The sequence below is a fragment of the Vicia villosa genome, linkage group LG3, assembly GCF_029867415.1.
Source record: "Vicia villosa cultivar HV-30 ecotype Madison, WI linkage group LG3, Vvil1.0, whole genome shotgun sequence".
Lineage (NCBI taxonomy): Eukaryota > Viridiplantae > Streptophyta > Magnoliopsida > Fabales > Fabaceae > Vicia > Vicia villosa.
The window spans coordinates 171,680,656-171,689,591 of record NC_081182.1 but is presented as its reverse complement, the minus strand read 5'-3'; the positions used below and the strand labels follow the sequence as shown (position 1 = coordinate 171,689,591).

Below are 8,936 nucleotides of genomic sequence, written 5' to 3'. Positions count from 1 at the left end.
TCCTTGGGATTCAAATCAACCAAACTTCTGATGGAACCTATGTTCATCAAACGAAGTATGTGAAAGAACTTCTGAAGAAGTTTAATCTTTCTGAAAGTAAAGAAGCCAAAACTCCTATGCATCCAACATGTGTCCTAGGTAAGGATGAGGTAAGTAAGAAGGTAGATCAGAAGTTGTACAGAGGTATGATTGGATCTCTTCTATACCTAACTGCTTCTAGACATGACGTTCTCTTCAGTGTTTGCTTGTGTGCTAGATTCCAATCAGATCCTAGAGAATCTCATTTAACTGCTGTTAAGAGAATTCTGAGGTATCTGAAAGGTACTACTAATGTTGGTTTAGTTTACAGAAGATCCAAAGAATACAACTTAGTAGGATTCTGTGATGCTGACTATGCTGGAGATAGAATTGAAAGGAAGAGCACTTCTGGAAGTTGTCAATTTCTTGGAAGTCATCTGATCTCATGGTACAGCAAGAAGCAAGCTACTATTGCCCTCTCAACAACAGAAGCAGAATATGTTGCTGCTGCTGGTTGTAGCACACAAATGCTCTGGATGAGAAGTCAGCTAGAAGATTATCAGATATATGAGAGTAACATTCCTATTTTCTGTGATAATACTTCTGCTATATGTTTATCAAAGAATCCTATCTTACATTCAAAAGCTAAACATATTGAGATTAAACATCATTTCATAAGGGACTATGTTCAGAAGGGTGTTATATCTTTAAACTTTGTGGATACAGACCATCAATGGGCTGATATCTTTACAAAACCTCTTGCTGAAGATAGGTTTAAGTTCATTCTGAAGAATATCAGTATGGATTTATGCCTAGAATGATAAGATGAGAAGATCTTATGTATGAGTATCTTCTGAAATGTGATTGGATTTTTTTTATAAGAAGTTCTGATTGTAATCAATTAGAAGTAGTGATTTTGTTATTACTAACGTTTCATTGTCTAAGTTGACTCAGAATCTCTTTAAAAGTAAAACAGCTGTAACTGGCTTTCCAGATGGTAAACACGTGTTCACTATTTCTGGAAAAGCATGCGTGCAGTTGAGGGGACGCCTACTTAGGTAACTGTGCTAATCACTTCATTTGTCATAAGTCTCTCTCCTCATGTCACGTAACATTAAATGTCATTCATCATTTCAGTTTATTTTTTTTCTTTACTTGCAGCATACTTTTGTTTGCATATCTTTTTTTTGTAATTCTGTCTTTTTGAGCTTCAATGAAAATTATCTTTTTTTCTTCCATGCGTTTCCTTTTGAATCTTTTATGTTTTTGATGCTATGACAAAAAAGGGGAGAATATGTGATAAATGATTTGATTTAATCAGTTGCTTTACTAACAGAACTTGCAAAGTTCTATGCTTTAAGTTGTGTTGTTGCAGGAATTGAAGATCCTCTTTAAAGATCAACATAAGAAGCAACAAGATGAATCAAGCTCTTGGATTCTTGAAGCAAGCTGAGTGCTATGAAGCTTCAGGATCAGAAGCAAGAAGGATTTTATATGGCTATTTGTTCTGATACATTTTATATGGCTCTGATACATATTATGTGTTCTGAAACATATTTTATGTTCTGACTCATTCATGCTGACTTTTGTCGTTTAGCGTTGTTCTGTAACATTTCAGGATGTAGAGATGCTCTGATGATGCTCTGGTACATTCAACAATGTTCTGATACAATCTAGCATGAAGTGATGTAAGAAGAAATTCAAGCTCTGAAGCTGTCCTGATGGAAGCAAGAATCAGAAGCTGCGAATGTTCTGAAGATCAAAGAAATTCAAGTTATGAAGCTGTCCAATGGAAGCAAGAATCAGAAGCTGTGAATGTTCTGAAGATCAAAGAAATTCAAGTTCTGAAGCTGTCCGATGGAAGCAGGAATCAGAAGCTGTGGATGTTATGAAGATCTAAAGAAATTCAAAGTTCTGAAGCTGTCCGAATGGAAGCAAGAATCAGAAGCTATGAATGTTCTGAAGATCAAGCACTGTGAACGTCTCTACTGAAATACTCAGGGAAGTCTTTTATTATTAAAATTCTTCTAGTATTAATTTCAGGGGGAGATTATTCATCTCAGGGGGAGATTGTAAATCTCAAGGGGGAGACATATTCACATGCTTATGCTTTAGCTGTGTAATTGTCTTTAGCCGTCTGCTCTTTCTGATCGCAAATTCATATCATTTTTATATGTTTTTGTCATCATCTAAAAGGGGGAGATTGTTAGAACAAGATTTGTTCTGATCAATATTCTTAGTTTTGATGATAACAAGGATATGAATTTTGTGTGAGATAATGTGGTACTCTATTACATTGCAATTTCCTTTTCAGGGAATATATAAAGAGTATGCACAAATCAGCGCTCAGAAGCTTTGACTCAGAAGGTTCAGCATGCAACATCAGAACATGGTCTGGCAAGACATCAGAAGATGGTCAAAGCACAATCAGAACATGAGTCTATGGAAGCATCAGAAGAACTTGAGTTCAGAAGCAGAAGCACTGAAGTTCTCATGGTATCACGCTCAGAAGCACTTCAAGGTCAGAAGACAAGAAGATGCTTTGCACCAAGCTGTTTGACTCTGATGATATTCAAACGTCGTATACACAAACATCAGATCAGAAGCAAGTACAAGTGGCAGGCTACGCTGACTGACAAAAGGAACGTTAGAAGCTATTAAAGGCAACGTCAGTAGACACAGCGTAAACAAGGCTCGAGGTAGTTAACAAAAGAGTGAAACATTAAATGCAATGCTGTACGGAATACGCAAAGCATTAAATGCTCCCAACGGTCATCTTCTCAAGTGCCTATAAATATGAAGTTCTGATGAGAAGCAATGTTACCGATTCTGGCGAATTCTGTGAATACAAACTTGCTGAAACGCTGCTCAAATCAAAGCTCAGAAACTTCATCTTCATCAAAGCTCACTACATTGCTGTTGTAATATATTAGTGAGATTAAGCTTAAACATTAAGAGAAATATCACTGTTGTGATTATAGCTTTTCAGAAGCATTGTAATACTCTTAGAATTGATTACATTAATTTGTAAGTAACTAGAGTGATCAAGTGTTGATCAGGATACTCTAGGAAGTCTTAGCTTGTGTCTAAGCAGTTGTATTTAGAGTGATCACGTGGTGGTCAGGATACTCTAAGAAAGTCTTAGCTTGTGTCTAAGCATTTGTTCCTGGAGTGATCAGGTTGTGATCAGGATACTCTAGAAGACTTAGTCATGGGCTAAGTGGAAAACCATTGTAATCTATTGCGATTAGTGGATTAAATCCTCAGGTGAGGTAAATCACTCTGTGGGGGTGGACTGGAGTAGTTTAGTTAACAACGAACCAGGATAAATATAACTGTGCAAATTGTTTTTATCGTTCAAGTTTTTAGACTACACTTATTCAAACCCCCCTTTCTAAGTGTTTTTCTATCCTTCATAACCTGGTTAGGGTTCCTAACCACTCCCGTGTAAGCTTTCCTAAATCTCAATTCGTCCTCAAGGTCTGGCGCGTAGAACAACTTCATCACTGGTTGAGTTTCGCCGAAGTTGAAATAATTGGTATGTTTGTTTTGGAGGGCATCAGCAAAGGACCTGCCGCTCGAAACACCGGCGACACCGCCACGTTTGGAAGGCCCCCCTTCACCATTCCTGGCATCCTTAAAACACCCTATCACCTGATTTCCTCCTGGACCCATCTCCTGCCCTCTATTTCCCCGTTGGAACCTTGGTAGGTTAGCAAAAATTTTCCTACCTTCCAAAACAATATTATCCATTTTAGTAGCCAGAAACTTCTCGTCGCTCACATTCAGAAACCGTACAAAGCCATATCTTCTCCCTCTTTTATCCCTTCTTGGTGGTACAACCACCTCAACAATCTCCCCCAAGTTCTTAAATTCGAAGAAGAGATCCTTCGCCTTCCATTTCTCGCCAAACTCCGTGATGAACACCGAGGAACTCCTCACGCCTTCCATCATCTTCCTCTTACCCTCAATACAACATTCGATGTCCCACCTAAGGAGCTTAAAGTTATTACCCTTGCGTCTATCGACCGTCTTCCAACCACCAAAGCCAGTGTAACAGTTGGAAACCATGGTGGATATGGTGGATCACACAACTCTAACGATTCAAAAAGTTAGAGAGAGGAGAGACATTCTCTCTCTAGTTTTTTGTTCCAAATTATTTAATTATTGATTTAGTACATATTAGAATACGATAGAAGAAAGTTTAAATAAATAATAATTTATATGGCAAAATAATATTGTCAATTATTCTACTTTTAAATATTATATATTAAAGATGATGATGATGATAACAACAACAATAATAATAATAATAATAATAATAATAATAATAATAATAATAATAATAATAATAATAATAATAATAATAATAATAATAATAATAATAATAATAATAATAATAAAAATAATTAATTTTAGGTTTTTTTTAAACGAGGTATTTCATATTCAAAATCATTTTAATAAGATTATGAAATAATTTTAGTTGAACATAATGAAGTAACTACTATATAAAATAGGAATTTATAATTACTTATTTATTAAAGTTTAAAGTGGGAAATAAAAAAGATTTTATTGCCGTAAAGTATGCTAGTTTTATATATAAATGGTTTTCATACTTAATAGAGAATTGGGATATAAACTCAAGTACAATAACCTGCTTTAGAATATTAGTTACCTTTATGGAAACCCTAATATTCCCTTCACCTCACGCACCACCACTCCCCACACTTCCGTTTGATCTCGTCGCAGATATTTTCTCCAGGCTCCCTGTCAAACTCCTCCTTCAACTTCGCTGTCTTTGCAAGTCTTTCCATTCTTTAATCTCCGATTCCAAATTTGTAAAAAAGCATCTTCAATTGTCAATCAAGCGCCCCCACCTCATTGTAAGCTCTACAAACAACTTAGGTGAATTACTTCTCATTGATTTCCCAATGTCTTCTGTTTTTTCAACTTCTACTGTTATGCAAACACAACTGAGTTATCCTATTACTGGTAAAAGTGTTGAATACGGTCTACCTATGTGTTTGTCATCTTGCGACGGTATACTTTGTTTTGCCATTAATGCCAATTCTGTTGTTTTGTGGAACCCTTCCATTAGAAAATTTAAATTATTGCCTCGTCTGGAAAGTCCATCAGAAATAAATACGATTTTTCTATATAGCGTTGGGTATGATCGTTTCATTGATAATTATAAGATCATTAGTATTTCCTTTTGTGTTAACGACCAAATCGATGTTAGTGTTAATACTATGGGTACAAATTTCTAGAGAAGAATACATGGCTTCTCATATTGTAACAAAATTTGTGGATCAGGAGTATTTGCGAGTGACACTGTTAATTGGTTGGCATATGATGCTTCAAGTACTTCTTTGCATGCCATTGTTTCTCTTGATTTGGAGAAGGAGTCATATCAAAAGCTTTCTATACCTGATTTGAAGAAGGACAATTGCACATTGGGGGTGATCAGGGATTGCTTATATATATTTGAATGTAATGATATGTTTTTGGATGTTTGGATGATGAAAGAATATGGCAATAATGAATCTTGGACTAAATTATACAATGTTCCTTATATGAAAGATCAGGTTTTCTATTCCTATACCAAGGCTTTATATATTTCAGAAGATGACCAATTCCTGATAAATTTTTATGATTTGAGAAGTAAAAAATTAAAGCTGGCTATTTATGATTCAAAAAATTGTATTTGGAAGAATCCCGGGACTCATAACGTCAAAAGTTCGAGCAACGTAGAAGTTTACATTGAGAGTTTGATATCTCCTTGTTCTTGATGTTAGGATGTAAAAGCTATGCTTAGTCACTCGAGAAACAAATTCAAGTCTAGCATTTATATGGCTAATTTATGTTTATGTTATTTATTTTATGAATTCTCCTTTGGTTTTCTATAATATTTGAGATTTAAATTTATATTGTCTGCTTAGTGACAAGTTTCTTTGTGTTCGTTTTTAATATTGTATAATCTCTTATGAAATGAATTGAATATGTTATGTTATCATATTGTGATTTCTTTTTTAAGAGTATTAAATTAAAATTTATCACACAACCTTTTGAAAATTTGATTACTGGTAGTGAATATAATATAACAGCCTATCTAAATCATGTATATCACTTTGTACATCTTCTTGAAAACCCTTAAGTATACTACTTGTCCTATGATGAACTGTACTCTAGTTGTAGGAAAGTACATAGTATTTTACAATTTTAAGTGTTATTCTTTTTCTATGAATAGATTTTAAAAATAAACATACAAAGAAAAACATACTTGTAACCATCATTAGTGACTTAAGTTGGCTTCTAAACCTCGAGAATAAAGAAGAAACCAGTAGGTTTTTTTATATGACTTGCAAAGTAAAATATAATAGTATTAATCTAACCCAAATTACAACAAGTGCAATGATCACATGATTACTGATACATTTAGTGCTTCAAGTCATTTTTTATGCATTATGTGTGCATCAATGTGATCTACACTCAAAATGTAGTTGTGTTACACCAGATGTGTTTACATAAAATAGATTAGTTTTTTTTTATCATTCTTATAATCCTGCCATCCTTTCAGTGAAACAACCTTCCCTGATCATTCTAAGACTTCGATAGTTCTTGTGCCTATATTTATGTCTTACTGTTGCCTCAAATTGCATCTTCTCAAATAATTACTTGATGTCTTTGATTTAAGATTATAATTGTGAAAGCAGTAAACATTTATAATTCAGTTGAAATAGGCTAATGGCTACATTGATGTTATTTATATTTTATCAATTTTTTGTATAGATATGCAATCAATGATTATAACAAACTAAGTAACTTCAACTCGTGAGCTTGAAATTTTCTGTTAAATGGAATTACTCCATTGCAAAATGCAATATAACTTGGCTACACCCTTCTTTTTTTTTTTTAAAAAAAAGAAACTAATGTGTGTCAATGTTCTTCTCTTTTCTTCAAAATAATCCCTATGGTGATTTTGTTATAGCAGGATTATTTGCTGCCGAATGTTATTTCTCATTTAATAGGCTAGAGATACCCACTCTATATACCATAAAAACATAAAGAAAATTAATTACATCGATCTAACTTTCACCTAAGGCTCATCATCAAACTCAAGTTTTCACTAAATCAATTTAATATTGTAAATGAAAAAACAATCAAATCAAAAGCACTCCATCAGTTTTCTTACGTTTTTTTTCATAGGCAAGAAATATATTAAAACCGAGTATTAGAAGTACTCGAACCTGCTTACAAAAGAACGGGAAAAAAACCTGGGACAAACAACTAATCAAAAGAAACTTACAACATGTAAAACATCGGTTCTTTACAAAACCGGTTAAGATTGCACTTAAAACTCCTATCTTGACCCTACTACATCCCCCTCTAATGATTAGAGATCCTACAATCAGTGGAATAAATCTTGAATCACCTTTCCTCCCAAATGTCTGATTTAATCTACTCTTTCCATCTCATCAATTCTCTTTTTGTAATCTCTTTTAGAAGCCCCCTCCCACATTCGAGTCTAAATTCTCCCATAGCCGAACGTTGCATCTAACAATAGCTGACTCATCAGATTGTTGACCACAAACAAAACTCCCAGGAGAAATAACTCCTATAATCAAACCATCATGAACCGATTTCAAAGAATCTATGCACCTTTGTGAGAGCCACACCACTTATTCACCCAAAATCTTAAGCTTTTAGGTGGAAAATGGTCTGTCTCCCACAAAAATGTGTTGCTCAAACAGAAAGTCCCGAAAATAAGAATGATCCTCGCTCGACCCTCCCCCAATTGTTGCGCTAACAATTAATAATCAATATAAGTTTTTATGTGTCAATGAAATTCAAATTCATAATCATGTACATAGAAGTAAAAAAAAAAATTGTTTTAACATATTTGGACGTTTTGATTTGTAAATAGTAAAATTAAATAATATTTTAAGTATAGAATCAAATCATTTAGTTATTATTATTATTTTTCTATTCACCACCATTATCCGGTCTACTGAACTGTTCAATCTGATTCGGGATCAATTCTAACATTTTGTTCAGTTCCCTCTCGATCACAGTTGTAGGCATCGAACTGTAATTCATCCTACCAAGTCTAGCGCCAATCACCACTAACCAATTAATAATTGATATTTAATTATTTAATTAATATATATTAAAATACTAAAGAAGAATGTTTAAATAAATAATAATGATTTAGATGGCGAAATAATATTGTAAATTAGTCTACTTTTATATATTATATATTAATTATTATTCTAAAATAAATAATTATTATTAGTGATAAAGGATTATTACTGTATGGATATTTGATAATTTTTGTGGTATTAAAATTTACTTTTTTTCTAATATATTGACTTGTTATTAAATAACTTATTTGATTGGTTCCTTAAAAAAATTAATAATCGATTTAAGTTTATACTTTATATGTGTCAATGATATTCAAATTCATAATTATTTAAGTAGAGATAAAAACTATTTGTTTAAATATATATGCATGTTGAAGCGGTAAAGTGGCAAGTAACAAAAGTTTTGGAAATATTTATTCAGGAATTTATCGTGTCCACAGAGATTAGTGATATCAAACTGCCATTCAACAGTTTCCGCAGTTATGAGTTTAGATTAAATGGGTTTTAGGTAAAAATGAAAAATATAACATATGAACATAAAATAAATACATTCTTGATAGAGAATAGCTTATCTGGTTTGAATATAAACTAATCCTCACAAATTTAGATTTAGACTATTAAGCATGAATTTAAACTACTCAAAACAAACTTAAACGTATCTCGCACTCAACATACAATACTCATCAGAATCGCCACATACCTCTCACATCAATGTCCATTTCTGCAACATCGACGAGAGTTCAACTATATTACTCTTTCGATGATGTCTCAACCGAT

The 8,936-nt window shown here is 33.2% G+C and overlaps 1 pseudogene; it reads left to right on the top strand.

The window, feature by feature from the left end:
• The first annotated feature begins 4,697 nt into the window (after positions 1-4,697).
• On the top strand, positions 4,698-5,807 carry LOC131659389 (F-box/kelch-repeat protein At3g23880-like; annotated as a pseudogene).
• The last annotated feature ends 3,129 nt before the right edge of the window (positions 5,808-8,936 follow it).